The sequence below is a fragment of the Dreissena polymorpha genome, chromosome 1 (genome assembly GCF_020536995.1).
Source record: "Dreissena polymorpha isolate Duluth1 chromosome 1, UMN_Dpol_1.0, whole genome shotgun sequence".
In the NCBI taxonomy this organism is placed as follows: Eukaryota; Metazoa; Mollusca; class Bivalvia; order Myida; family Dreissenidae; genus Dreissena; species Dreissena polymorpha.
In genome coordinates, this window is record NC_068355.1 from 93,651,974 (window position 1) to 93,667,141 (window position 15,168).

The window sequence follows — 15,168 nt, forward strand, 5'->3', positions numbered from 1 at the left end:
GGAAAATGCGCAATCGTCGAAAATACCCCTACGTCGAAATTACCCGATGCCACGATATCTCTGGCTGAAAAACCTGATTATGGGTTTTTGCTGTGATGGGAAAATATAACGAGAACCTCCCGCCACAGCTACAAAATCAGCTAGGGATAGCAGGAATGTATTTATGACATGAAAACAAATTTTCTAAAAATAAAATTAATTTTAATTATTAAATTCTTACCTGCTGTCGGTTAGTCCCACCTCCCAACCCCGCTCATCGTTTTATATTTTCATAATTGTATGAATTTCACAATATACTAAATAGTTTCCCTATATAATTCAATGTAAAAGCGATAACTTTGAGCGAAAATAAATGCAACATTTTGCACATAGAGACCCCCATAACCTTACCTTTTCTTAAAGACCATTCTAAGCGGAATCGATTTATGCAATAAAAAAGATATGTCATGTTCAAACCAAAAAGAACTTGACGCTAATCAAAATCGACTGTTTTTGCAACTTTTTTTTCGGCCGTTTCTTAGTGGAATGTAACCTTTTTCAGTGCAAGGCTTTACTAAAGTCTCCAAGTTTATCATATTTCAGGGATTCGGTCGTGAACACCTATTAATGCCCTACCATTATCTCCGAAAGATAAAACCCGAACAATAGTTTAAGATGTAAAACATGCCTTCGTGTCAACTATGATATTTTTTTAGAGAGTACAGCCCTACATGAAAGGGGGCACACTACAGTTTTTCACAAATCGGCTACTGGCTGCCGGGGTGGGGGCACTGTCCGTCCTCACAGCTAACACAACGTCTACACCTGAAATCATACAAAACATATCTTCAGTATTGTTGCGGGTATGTCTTCCAGAAAATACATGGATAGCCATGGTGCACCCATTTGCTGTATATTTTTATCATGGAAAATCAGCCAATTTAGGGGTCTGAATGTCACCTGTTTTCGAGGCCATTTCTGTGATTTTCAACACAAATTTACCACTAAACTGCAAATGCCAGTTCATTAAACACTTTCTGCTTTACTGCATCACTAACCAGATATTTGACCGACACCGAAGAATCCTAGGGTCATCCACGCGGTTTTTTGCAGAAATTCAGTTGAGTGGAGGCACCTTTAAAATTCATGCAAAATTAGCCTTCGGAGCTAGAAACCAGCATGTACGTATCTCATGACCTTGACTGCCCAGCAGACACACTGGCTAGGCACTGGACACATTTTCGAATTCACTAAGCATGCATTTCAAACCACCACCACTCAAATCTGATACTTTAAACTTGTAAAACACTATTATTGCTGCTCAGTTTTATTGTATCCTTATTTATTAGAAATTTCTCCCCTGCCAATTCGACACTAAGGCTCAAAACTGTATAGTGCTACCTTAAGAAACACCATACTATGGTAGAATCAGGAAAGTTGACTATTTTCATGAGGTTTACTCATATATGAGTGTGTACAATAAATTTTAAAATCCTGGGACGACTCGTGTATTTTTTATGCCTTGTTTTCTACACATGATAATTTGGTCATTTTCAGCACTGTTTCCCACTATCTGCAGACTGTACTACTGAGCCAGAAATTGCATTATGTTTGCAAGCAAATTTCAATAAACACTGCATTTTTGTACCCAATCATTTAAAAAATGATGTCCAAATGATAATTAACAGCCAAACACTTCTGATCAATGCATTGGTGCTGAAAAATCCTCAAAAAGCATAGCAAAAAGGTAAATATTTTGAAAGTTTTTACATATTTTCATTTAAAAAAGCCCATTTAATTACATGATTTACCTTTTCTTATGCAAACCTACCACTGAATTTTCTTCTACAAACAAGCACAGTACTTTGAGTAATGTAAACATTTGATTAAACATGGCTTTGGCTGCCACAATGGACTAAAATGACAATATCTCCCAATGAAAGGGAGGTAATCCAAAAGTTATAGAGATGACCACTGGCCAATCTTAAAAATTAACAAAAATAGATACAGCACAGGGAAAAACAAGAACCTTGGCACTTATCAGATGGGATTAAACAAACCTTTGCACATACAAAAAAAGTATTTTCTGGATTAAACTGGATTAAAAATGTTGGGCACACAGGACAAAACAAACTACATAAAAATGCTTGCCAGTGGTGTTCGAACACGTGTGCGAATGGAACTTCAAAATTTAAAGACAATAAAATCAAACGATAGCAATTACTTTATAACAAGAAGTTCACAGGCTCTTGCTAACATAATTCCGTGTTTCAGCAACGATCATTCAAAGTGCTCAAAAGCGTCTACCGTGTGCCAGCACCACATGTCAAGCATTCGAAAGTACAGCGTAAAACATTTGCCATACGGACAGCACCTTCATCTTTCGAATACGGATAGCAGCCGTCTCAAAGACACTATATCAAGTACTTTTGATACCGAAACACTGCAATATGTAAGCAATCTGTACAATGCAAACAGATGTGAGAGTTTGCACTCGACAATTTTCAACTATGCCCCAAAATTCACATGTTGGAAAAGGAATTTTTCCGGCCTATGCCATTCAGCAACCCATTCTCGAACACTTGGAAAAGGCAGAGCCACGTTTATTTTGGCTCGCACTGTCGGTATTAAAGTAAAACAGCATTCACAGATGTACAGGAATTTACAACATATTGACAAACGGAGCACTTATCATTCACGCAGAAAGGAATCCTTTCAATATAAGCAAACCAGATACTTTTTGCGAAAACGGGTTTCAAACCTTCCACTACTGAAAGACTCACTGTATTCATCTCAGCCATCATCTTCAGCTGGGGACCATAGTTATGGAATAAGTTATTAGATCTGTTTGCAATGTGCAGATTGACAAAGAACAATCTTAACTAGAAACAAAAACAAGAAATCAGAGATTTAAAACAATGTAAACAGTGATCAACAAACCAGTTACCTTTCACATAATACACTTCGGGTAACCATGATGACCAGTGCACACTCTTGTCGCCAAGCACTTTTTTCGAGAATTATTCACCGATTGGGGCTCATACGACAAATGTTCCACCTTAATGCACGTTTTGTTGTGACATATATGTGAAACATTCATTGTGTCTGTCAAAATCATTGTACCCAAGAAGTGCAAAAAGAACGCAAGCCGGTTTGCGAGGAAATGTATGCGCTTGCCGGCCACTGTGGCTCGCAGCACCCCATATCCATAGCGGTCATGCTCACCCACCCATAACCGACAAGCACCTGCTGCACCTGCACCTCCAGACTTTTGTTCTACAAGGTTTTTTAACCGTTGAACTGTGTGAAAAGAAGGGACACTTGCATAAAATGCACTGGCCATAAGCTATGACTGAAAATGCAAACAAGTATGGATATTAATGCTGTTTTTGTCCATTTTCCCCCCGGAAAAACCTTACATTTCACTATTGGACTCTCGCTTTAGCACAATAATCTTTGTAAGCAGTTGTAAATTGGTAAATATGGTCAATAAAACTTGTAAAGATCCATTAATGTGCATAAATAAAAAATTGCCAATACCAGACATTGAGTTACCTCCCTTTGTTTGAGCCCTTAGTATGCTGGTGTTAGTGTTTTTCGATTGGAAATATTGTCGAAAATAAAATGCTGACATGTTCAGCAACATTTTTAAATGCAATTAAATGTTTTTGACAGGACTTGAAAAATTGACACTTTACCTTAAGGGGGCACACTACAGTTTTTCACAAATCGGCTACTGGCTGCCGGGGTGGGGGCACTGTCCGTCCTCACAGCTAACACAACGTCTACACCTGAAATCATACAAAACATATCTTCAGTATTGTTGCGGGTATGTCTTCCAGAAAATACATGGATAGCCATGGTACACCCACTTGCTGTATATTTTTATCATGGAAAATCAGCCAATTTAGGGGTCTGAATGTCACCTGTTTTCGAGGCCATTTCTGTGATTTTCAACACAAATTTACCACTAAACTGCAAATGCCAGTTCATTAAACACTTTCTGCTTTACTGCATCACTAACCAGATATTTGACCGACACCGAAGAATCCTAGGGTCATCCACGCGGTTTTTTGCAGAAATTCAGTTGAGTGGAGGCACCTTTAAAATTCATGCAAAATTAGCCTTCGGAGCTAGAAACCAGCATGTACGTATCTCATGACCATGACTGCCCAGCAGACACACTGGCTAGGCACTGGACACATTTTCGAATTCACTAAGCATGCATTTCAAACCACCACCACTCAAATCTGATACTTTAAACTTGTAAAACACTATTATTGCTGCTCAGTTTTATTGTATCCCTATTTATTAGAAATTTCTCCCCTGCCAATTCGACACTAAGGCTCAAAACTGTATAGTGCTACCAAACGAGTATTTAGTATATTGTAACCTGAAAAGTAAGATGAGTTACGGTTCTTTATTTCCGGTTAGGTTACATTGTACTATGTTTAACCTGAATCTGTTTTCAGTAGGAGAGGTGGCCGAATTCCGGCACTTGAAGATTTCTGGAGAAGCTAACCCACCTAGAAAAGGTATAGCTAGGGATAGCAGGTGAGTATTTAATAATTAAAATGAATTTTATTTTAAGAAAATTTGTTTTTGAGTGTCAAATATAACACTTTTGTGTCCAGAAGCATATTGGCGGGGGATATCAATTCAACAAATTTGCTTGTTTAAATTATCTTGTGAATCGTGAGGCAGGCCCGCCGTAATTGTAATTATTGGACTTCAATATTTTACGTTCTCGAAAGTTACTGAATGTATCTTATTTATTGGAATATTTTGAGGACTTGTTAATTAGCAGAATAAAATCTAAAAGAACACTTCATCGGACTTGTGTATGCTTTGTCATCCCTTCGAGTTACGAGACATTTGGATGACCATACAGTGCTACAAGTTTTGTAATTGTGACTATTAAAAGTACATGATATGCAAAAAATGTCATTTTAATGCAATTCGTATATTTTTATCATGGTCAAATTCTGTCCAACTAGATTGTACTTGATAAGTATCGACTTATAGCTGATAAGTTATTGTGACATTATATCAGTGTTTCGCTCACCTTAGCACAATGTGCTTGTGGTGAGCGCTTGTGATCCCCCTGTGCCTAGTGTCCGTCGTGAATCCTTCGTCTTGTGACGTCAACTTTAAGCTTGTTATCGCAATACAAGCCAATATTTGTCCACTCTTGATAAAACTTGCTCAGAATGTTTATGTTGATAATATCTTGGCCGAGGTTAGAATATGGGTCGCATGTGTCCCAAAACTAGAACAACAGGTCGAATCTTAGAAAAACTTTGTTATTACTGTAGAGGCCACATTTATTAATCGATCTGTATTAAACGTTCTCAGAATACTTATCTCGACAATATCTAGAATGAGTGCGAATCTGGGTAACGTGCTTCCAAAAACTAGGTCACCAGGTCAAATCAAATAAAAACTCATTCAGGAATCAATATTAATGAAACTTTGTCAGAATGTTTGTCTTAACGATAAATAGTCAAAGTTTAAATCTTGGTCACGTGCATCCACAATCTAAATCACCTGAACAAATTTTAGACAAACTTAAAAAATGTTACTCCTTAGGAACCACATGTATGACTAGATCTGGATGAAACTTGAACTTTTTTACAAAACCTAAGCCATATCACATTTTTCCAAAAACTTGGTCTCCGGGTCAAGTTCGACAGTTGGTTAACCTCTTACTTGGATAAGCGCATGACGGCCATCATAGCCCTTTATTGTGGTCTATCCCGCCATTATACCACTGTTGCACTTTTGTCACCCTTGTTTGCCCTTTAAAATGTTAAGAACTTTTCCTTGCAGAGCTTTAATATTTCACCTAGTGATTGATCTTCGTGAAGGTATAACCTCTTTTGATGGGTCATTGTAAAATATGTTGACAAGTACGTGATGAAAACTGTTTCACTTCTTCGTCATCACTGAAAGTTTTTTATTCATGGTTAAATTGCCGTTATTGAGACGTCCTCGCACAAAAATAATTTCACAAAACAGGCTGACAAGTCTTAAATGTTGACAACAGACATGGTGTAATTGGACGTTTATTTCATCAAAACAATGGCATTTGATTGGCCAAAGACAAAATATCTTATTTCGCTATTGAAATGAAAAAGATATTTAACAAGTTTGGAATCAATACTTCTGTTAAAAAGGCCTTTTCACAGATTTTCGCATGTTTTGAAGTTTGTCATTAAATGCTTTATATTGATATATGTAAACATTAAATTTTAAAAGCTCCAGTGAAAAATCAAAAATAAAATTTAAAAAAGGAAAAAAAAGTAGCCCGCAGCAGGGCTCGAACCAGTGACCCCCGGAATTCTGAAGTAAAAACGCATTAGCCAACTGAGCTATCCTGCCAATCATACCTAGGTTGCGTATTTTATACCTTATATAAGCAATCTTCGTAGTTTCACAAATTTAAACGATAATAACAGAACTCTCCAAATTATTCAATCGTTTCGCGTTGCAACGCTTTATAATTTTTAGGTTTTTAAATCGTCAAAAGATGCGTATAATGGCTATATTAGACCATGGCAAATGTTCAGTTATACTGTTTCCTCACAAATATCATAACTAAACCGAAAATTTGCGAATCTGAAACAACTTTTTTCAATTTTGTCAATTTACCGAACCGTGAAAAGATCCCTTTAAAGGTCTTTAGTTAGTAATTTGCGGAAAGCATGATATAGCTGTTACAATTGTCGATTGTTTGGGCGTGCGTGCTTTAATTCTTTAATTAGTATGTTTGTCCGCCCGAACTCGTCCGTACGTTTAGTTCATAATGAATACTGAAATATTTATAATAACTTACCAAAACTTGTCACCTCTTGGAGACAATTTTCCTGGCTGTTACTTTACAAATCATTACGCAATTATAAAATAACTCCCAAAATGTTAACCATAAGCAGACGGTGTTTATGCTGTAAGACCAAAGTCCTCTGCTAAAAGCTCAAGTACACACTTAGACCTCAATTGTCAAAATAGAACAATATGATGGGTGTCCAGACCGCACCTTCATAATAGTAAACGAGTCATGATCAATATGTACCTATGAAGTTACATGATCCTAGGCGTAAGCTTTCTTGAGTTATCATCCGGAAACCATTTTACTGGTTAGAGTCACCGTGACCTTTACCTTTGACCTAGTGACCTGAAAATCAATAGGGGTCATCTGCGAGTCATGATCAATGTACCTATGAAGTTTCATGATCCTAGGCGTAAGCGTTCTTGAGTTATTATCCGGAAACCATTTTTTCTGTGTCGAGTCACCGTGACCTTGAACTTTGACCTAGTGACCTGAAAATCTATAGGGGTCATCTGCAAGTCATGATCAATGTACCTATGAAGTTTCATGATCCTAGGCCTAAGCGTTCTTGAGTTATCATCCGGAAACCATCTGGTGGACGGACCGACCGACCGACCGACCGACCGACGGACCGACGGACCGACCGGCATGTACAAAACAATATACCCCCTCTTCTTCGAAGGGAGGGGGGCATTATAACTGTTCACCATGTGGAGAGTGCATATCATGCGCACGTCATGTGACCCTTCGCACAGATCTATGGCGCACTTAGAGATTACTTGTCCAACATGGGCTAGGTGCAGTTTGTTATATACGTATAAGTTCTATTAACGACATATTGCTGACAGGCATCTTGTGCAGGCATCTAGAACTATGATCCACTCATAATAGGTACTTCCATTGGCGTCGTATTTATTTTGCAAATTATTAATAGGTTATTATGTTGTTGTTTTGTTTATAGAAAAAAACAGCATGAATTATGTTATAATATTGTATGAATCGCATAGGTCAAAGGTCAAAGCCATCTGAATAGTAGATAAAGGGTTTATGAAATTCTAATTTAATGTCAGTTTCCACAGAGAGGTTCTCGTGCAGATGGGTAACTCGCTTCGACGATCTATTTATAGGTGTCACGATCTATTAATATGTCGTATGATACATTAATATTTTGCACGATCTGTTTATATATTGCACGATCTATTAATATGTCACACGATCTATTGATAGGTTTCACTATCTATTAATAATATGAATAGATCATTAAACATATCGCCCGATTGGTGCAAAAAAGGTATCATGTGCCTGTTTTTCATTGCCACATGGTACCCTTTTGCACCAATTAATGAGGCGATCTAATATATAATATTATTAATATCGTGTCACATATTAATTAAATATGTTGCATGCTATATTTTGATGTTGTACAATCTATTAATATGTTGCACAATTAATTAATATGTTGCACGATCTATTAATATGTTTCACAATATATGATTATTTTTCGTGAGTGTATAGCTAGGTCTTTCAGTTTTCTTTCCCGATCTAGCTTTGAAGCATATTGCGACGATTATTAAATAATTAATATTTTGTTACATGCGATACATGCGATACAAAGTTAGAATTCAATGAACATACACGTATACTGACAACGTCTGTATCTTTATTGAATTATATGTATATTTATCATGATTATCGATGTCCGATAATGTATGTTTGACATGTGACCCTTATTTATACCACGGAAAGGGACATTATGCTTTTTAAGGAAAATTTCCGTTGTGTTCGACCCTTTCCGTATCTTTGTATCGTTTGACCAAAAAACCTTCTCACATTCATCAATACTTCATGAAGTTGATGAAAATGTTCAGTATGAACATAATTTAATATGTTATTTTTATATTTTAATATGTGCTTTACATTTGGAATGGCTTATTATAAAACTCACACGTTCAATAAAAGGTCTTTCCGCGGATATAATAAGAAGGAAGCAAATTAAAGTGCTCTTATTGTGTACATTTTTGTGAATATGCGGCAACTGATATTATTTGTCCTGATTATTTCATTGATTTTTTAAATATAATTTTTGCCTTATTGCAACTAGGCATAGCAACGACGCTGTTACTGAGTTGGAAACGGGAATTTATTTACATTTTTGGTACGAATTGCGTTGGAACGAATTGCTAAAAACGCTATTGTCACGACTACATAAAGCATTGACACAATCGCGGGAATATTTCGGCTGTTAATTTCCGAGAAACGAACACAAAGCTCCATTCTGCAACAAATACGATAGAATCTTTGGTAAGCCCTTTTATAATTAATTCATATTGTTTTGTTTACGATATATTCAATTATAAGCCGCAAGAACAGCATCACTGCTCACTCTAGAGGCCACATTTCTTGTCCGATCTTCATGAAACTTGGTCAGAAGATTTGTCCCAATGATACCTCGATCATTGACACAGATGACTGTGTGGTATATCAGGAAAACAACTCGGAAGATGATTGCCGGATCCTACAAAACGACCTGATAAAGCTAGCCGGATGGGAGAAACAAAGGGGTATGGACTTTCACCCAGTGTAGCATTCTCCGTGTCCACAAAAAGAGGAACCCAATCATGTTCCGTTACTCCCTGAAAGACCACATCCTGGAATCTGACTTGACTACCAAGTACATGGGAGTGACCTTGTCCCAAAACCTTTCATTCAACCACCATGTGGGCATCACACTACAGGGTTTTTTTTTACTAAGAAAGTGACGCCGATATTCGGCGTCTTCCCCTACCAGAATTTTTCCCCTCAAAATACAATTTCCCCACCAAAAATATCATTTTTCACCAAAATATAATATTTTCTCTCAAAGAAATGTTTATTTTTCCTTTGGGCATTCGACAATTATTCAATTTGCACCATGTACAACGATCTTTCTCTCTCTCTCCAGACGAACACAAAAAATCTGGGAATCCCAGTTATTCTAAATATAGCTCTTAACTTACGTCATGTAAACTGGGCAACTAATCGTAATAATCATGTGACTATTTTACTGGATACCGGTCTTGCGCTAGAAGGGTGTTTCATCAATAAATTACCGGAAATCAGTCGAATTTTCATCCGGGCTATGTGCAAGCCAAGATATAAACGTGAAAACAGAAAAAAATGTCTCACAATTGGCGTTCTTACACAAACAAAATAAAACAAACGGACTCGGAAGATACTGAACGCATCTAAGCATTTTTTAAGAAAGAATCATCGAAAACCGTTATAACCCAGCAGGATTCTGTGGTAATCAACATCGAACATTGTGAAAGTGAAAGTAGACAATCGGCAGCTGCCGCTCCTTTCCCTTCCAATACTGTAGCAGATCAAGATCGTCAACCCATTCATCATGAAATTGAAATCACAAAATTGACATCGTCCCCCGGCCCCAGTACAGAAATATAGTTGAAAACATTTCCCATAATTAGATCTACACCTGCAACTTAATTAAGGACTTTGACTTTAATACGTGTTAAATGTGTTTAAGAACAAAAAGGACAGAGACAAGCCTCTTTTGATGAGTTATAGACATTGAAATGAACAGTTTTTGTTTTTCCCCTAATATGTTACTTTCGCACTCTTTTTTCCCCTTTCACCCAGCGTCCAGCCTCTTCCCCTTTCTCTAAAAAAAAACCCTGCACTAAAAAAGGAAAATAGCACACTCGGCTTCCTCTAGCGCAACCTACGCGTCAGCAATGAGAAAGTTAAGACCACGGCATACATCTCTCTTGTCCGGCCAGGCCTTGAGTATTGCTCCACAGTGTGGAACCCCTTTACAAAGGATATGGCATACAAGCTAGAGATGGTAAAGAGGAGGGCTGCTAGATATGTAACCAACAGATCATACCACAACACCAGCAGCATATCCTCCATGATCTAGCACTTGGGGTGGGAGACGCTTGAATCATGACGGACCAAAGCGCAACTCACCATGCTGTACAAAATCATCAATGACCTGGTGGATATCCCAGACAACCGTTACCTTACAGGGGTGGCGAAATCAAACAGGCCTCGACACTAATGGTGTCCCGGGAACCCGAGGACACCAGATTTTTTGTAAGGGTCACCAGTTCTTTCAAGCCGGGTGATCCTCCAGGAACCCTAAATTTATAGAACCACTTCGTATTGATTGACCCTTTGAATCCGCGTAATTATCTTTTATTTCTTGCCGTGTTTATAAGAAGAAATTCCGAAACGGTTAGTAGTGTATTTTTAATATCTCGGACCAGTTACTATGTCCGTTAACTCTGCCTAAGAGTAAGAGCTACTATTTTAAATGAATTTCTGAGCGAGATGCCAATATTGAATTTTCCTGCTGTCAATCAAATTCTTCTTGGTAAGCGCATCAACCAATCAGCACTCAAGCAGCCGAATACACGCCGACCCCACATGAAACTGTATCAAATAACTGTACATTTCACAGATTATTACTGACATTATCTCAACGAATGTAGCATTGTAGATAAAGCGTAATTAACTACTTTTTTTTAGTAAGAGAAAAGTTTCCACATACAAAAAAATGCTCAACGATTTTGTACCAAAATAAAAGATATTAGCGACCTGTGGCGCAACGAAGTTTTATTCAGCAATTAAATATTTAAGTCCACACTATCCGCGAGGAAGAATTACGTGATGTTGTACATGAAGTCTAATTTTGGCATGATTTTCATCTGTACATGAAATACAGGAGAAATGTGTCTTTATTGCTAGAATTTACTTAACCTCCGAGAATAATGAAATCTGAAAATGATTTCGGATAACACATTTAATGATACGCATTTGTGAATACTACAATTGAATAATGCATTTTGTTATACAAATGGTCATAACACATAATGCAACAAGTAGGTAATTAAAGTGTTTTGAGATTGCCAAACTTTGCATACATATAGGTCATCATGCATTTATGACCTGACAAGTTATATGACGATCCGGAATGAAGTGTACTCGGTAAAATTTAAAGAAAGACGCGTTTTTATTCTCAGAAATTCTTTTTCACTTTCGCAAACTTTTCTGAAAGGCGATACATGTAACATTTTAGATTGACAATCGCAACTGAATTGAATATTGGAAATAAAAATGTCGAAACTGGAGGGAATCCTAGTTTGGGTGAGGGTCACCAAAAGTGTCAAAAGAGGTCACAGTGACTCGAAATAGTAAAACAGTTTCCGGATGATAACTCAAGAACGCTTACGCCTAGTTTTCAATTAAGTTGTCCCTGGACAACCAGTTGGGTCCAGGAATAAAATAAATACAATGTATTAAAATAATAATATAATTAAAGCCGTAATTAAGTTTTACAAAACCGGATGTTGACACACAATTACATTGTCAGTGCTTTTTGCTGAGCAATCAAGCTTAAATACGGGCACTCTCCTGCGCATTGATCTCCTCTCTTATTCTATAAGAGACCAGGAGCATGCCGCATTTACAACATTCGGCCATACTGTTAGACAGTGTACAGACTGGTTTCTTTATTTTTATGCCCCCCTTCGAAGAAGAGGGGGTTTATTGTTTTGCACATGTCGGTCCGTCCGTCCGTATGTCCGTCCGTCCATCAGATGGTTTCCAGATGATAACTCAAGAACGCTTTGGCCTAGGATCATGAAACTTCATAGGTACATTGATCATGACTCGCAGATGACCCCTATTGATTTTGAGGTCACTAGGTCAAAGGTTACGGTGACTGGAAATAGTAAAATGGTTTCCAGATGATAACTCAAGAACGCTTATGCCTAGGATCATGAAACTTCATAGGTACATTGATCATGACTCGCAGATGACTCCTATTGATTTTCAGGTCACTAGGTCAAAGGTCAAGGTCACGGTAACTCAACTTAGAAAAATGGTTTCTGGATGATAACTCAAGAACGCTTACGCCTAGGATCATGAAACTTCATAGGTACATTGATCATGACTCGCAGATGACCCCTTTTGACTTTCAGGTCACTAGGTCAAAGGTCAAGGTCACAGTGACTTGACACAGTAAAATGGTTTCCTGATGATAACTCAAGAAAGCTTATGCCTAGGATCATGAAACTTCATAGGTACATTGATCATGACTCGCAGATGACCCCTATTGATTTTCAGGTCACTAGGTCAAAGGTCATGGTCACAGTGAGTGCCAAAAAACGTATTCACACAATGGCTGCCACTACAACTGACAGCCCATATGGTGGGCATGCATGTTTTACAAACAGCCGTTGTTACAATCAGACGGATATAAAAGTATAGAAATAAGATAATCAAAACATGGTCTACATTTACCTTATTATTACAGACGACTTTGGCGGTAAAGATGGAACTGTTGAGGTCCACATATTGGACAAGTTTAATTTGTTAAGATTACGATCTTAGCTCCATATGATTTTCTAACATAAAGTGTATTTCACTCATGACTATTTAAGCTGATGAGTAAAATACAAAATCAAAGACTTGCTGGAGTATTTAAAATACTCCAGCAAAAGTCTTTGATTTTGTATTTTATAAAAAAATTATACATAACATGCATAAAACATGTATCAATAATAAAGAACATCTACTCTTGTTTACATTAACATGCATTTTGAAATGGCTGATCAAATAATCCCAATTGGGGCACTGTTGGTCCAACTGATAATTGCACAAAATGCGTGTGACAATTTTTATGATGTTTTTTTTCACTCATCAAAAGTATAATTATGTGTAACACATGTTTTGATAACACTAGCTTTGCAAGATTAAAAGTTTGAGAAAGTCTTTATATTGTTTATAATATACTGCTATAATGAATGTACCATGGAAATACAACTATAACTAAAACAAGCAAATTATACTCATTTTGATTTATTATGCCTCCCTTCGAAGAAGAGGGGGTATATTGCTTTGCTCATGTTGGTCTGTCTGTCTGTCTGTTTGTCCGTCCACCAGGTGGTTTCCGGATGATAACTCAAGAACACTTGGGCCTAGGATCATGAAACTTCATAGGTACATTGATCATGACTCGCAGATGACCCCTATTGATTTTGAGGTCACTAGGTCAAAGGTCAAGGTCACAGGTGAAGGTCACAGTTACTGGAAATAGGCATTTTAAGGATTTAGCATGGTTCAAACAAGGGAAACAACTACCGTTTATGCATGTTCTTTTAGTTACAGCATTTGCCTCCCTTAAATTCATTTAAAATCTCATTTTACAGCAGAGATTCCAAATATGACCTGTAAATGAGCCCCATATTTACTGCCAGTGCTAGGTTACCGTTTCCCATTTGATCATTCTTAAGTATTGTTATTGTAATGCTTGCCCCCCTTCGAAGAAGAGGAGTGTATTGCTTTGCTCATGTCAGTCTGTCTGTCTGTCTGTCTGTCTGTCGGTCGGTCCGTCCACCAGGTGGTTTCCGGATGATAACTCAAGAACGCTTGGGCCTAGGATCATGAAACTTCATAGGTACATTGATCATGACTCGCAGATGACCCCTATTGATTTTGAGGTCACTAGGTCAAAGGTCAAGTTTGCAGGTGAAGGTCACAGTTACTGGAAATAGGCATTTTAAGGATTTAGCATGGTTCAAACAAGGGAAACAACTACCGTTTATGCATGTTCTTTTTGTTACAGCATTTGCCTCCCTTAAATTCATTTAAAATCTCATTTTTTACAGCAGAGATTCCAAATATGACCTGTAAATGAGCTCCATATTTACTGCCAGTGCTAGGTTACCTTTTCCCATTTGATCATTCTTAAGTATTGTTATTGTAATGCTTGCCCCCCTTCGAAGAAGAGGGGTATATTGCTTTGCTCATGTTGGTCTGTCTGTCTGTCTGTCTGTCGGTCGGTCCGTCCACCAGGTGGTTTTTGGATGATAACTCAAGAACTCTTGGGCCTAGGATCATGAAACTTCATAGGTACATTGATCATGACTCGCAGATGACCCCTATTGATTTTGAGGTCACTAGGTCAAAGGTCAAGGTCACAGGTGAAGGTCACAGTTACTGGAAATAGGCATTTTAAGGATTTAGCATGGTTCAAACAAGGGAAACAACTACCGTTTATGCATGTTCTTTTTGTTACAGCATTTGCCTCCCTTAAATTCATTTAAAATCTCATTTTTTACAGCAGAGATTCCAAATATGACCTGTAAATGAGCCCCATATTTACTGCCAGTGCTAGGTTACCTTTTCCCATTTGATCATTCTTAAGTATTGTTATTGTAATGCTTGCCCCCCCCCCCCCTTCGAAGAAGAGGGGGTATATTGCTTTGCTCATGTTGGTCTGTCTGTCTGTCTGTTTGTCTGTCGGTCGGTCCGTCCACCAGGTGGTTTCCGGATGATAACTAGAGAACGCTTGGGCC

General features: G+C 37.7%; 1 long non-coding RNA gene across 1 annotated transcript; it reads right to left on the reverse strand.

The window, feature by feature from the left end:
• Window positions 1-712: 712 nt before the first annotated feature.
• LOC127866578 (uncharacterized) lies at window positions 713-4,134 on the reverse strand. Its single transcript, XR_008043041.1, has 3 exons — window positions 4,004-4,134; window positions 3,678-3,770; window positions 713-804 (listed from the first exon to the last, which is right to left on the reverse strand). It is a non-coding gene; the product is annotated as an uncharacterized LOC127866578 (long non-coding RNA).
• Window positions 4,135-15,168: the final 11,034 nt, after the last annotated feature.